The following is a 263-nucleotide window of genomic DNA, read 5'->3' on the forward strand; positions in this document are numbered from 1 at the left end:
GATAGATAGATAGATAGATAGATAGATAGATAGATAGATATGTATACGTTGTTCGGCGTAGAGACTCGAGTATACTGTGTCGTTGTTGATGATGATTATGATGATGATGATGTTAATATCGATGGTGAACGGGTGGGTTTGTTTCATCCGTTTGTTTGTGTATGTGTGTGTGTGTGCATGTATGTGTGTGTGTATGTGTGTATGTGTGGTGTGTTTTCTTTTCTCACCCGTTATTTATACATGTTTAGTGCGGTACAGGTATT

This window comes from Octopus bimaculoides, chromosome 19, assembly GCF_001194135.2.
Source record: "Octopus bimaculoides isolate UCB-OBI-ISO-001 chromosome 19, ASM119413v2, whole genome shotgun sequence".
In the NCBI taxonomy this organism is placed as follows: domain Eukaryota; kingdom Metazoa; phylum Mollusca; class Cephalopoda; order Octopoda; family Octopodidae; genus Octopus; species Octopus bimaculoides.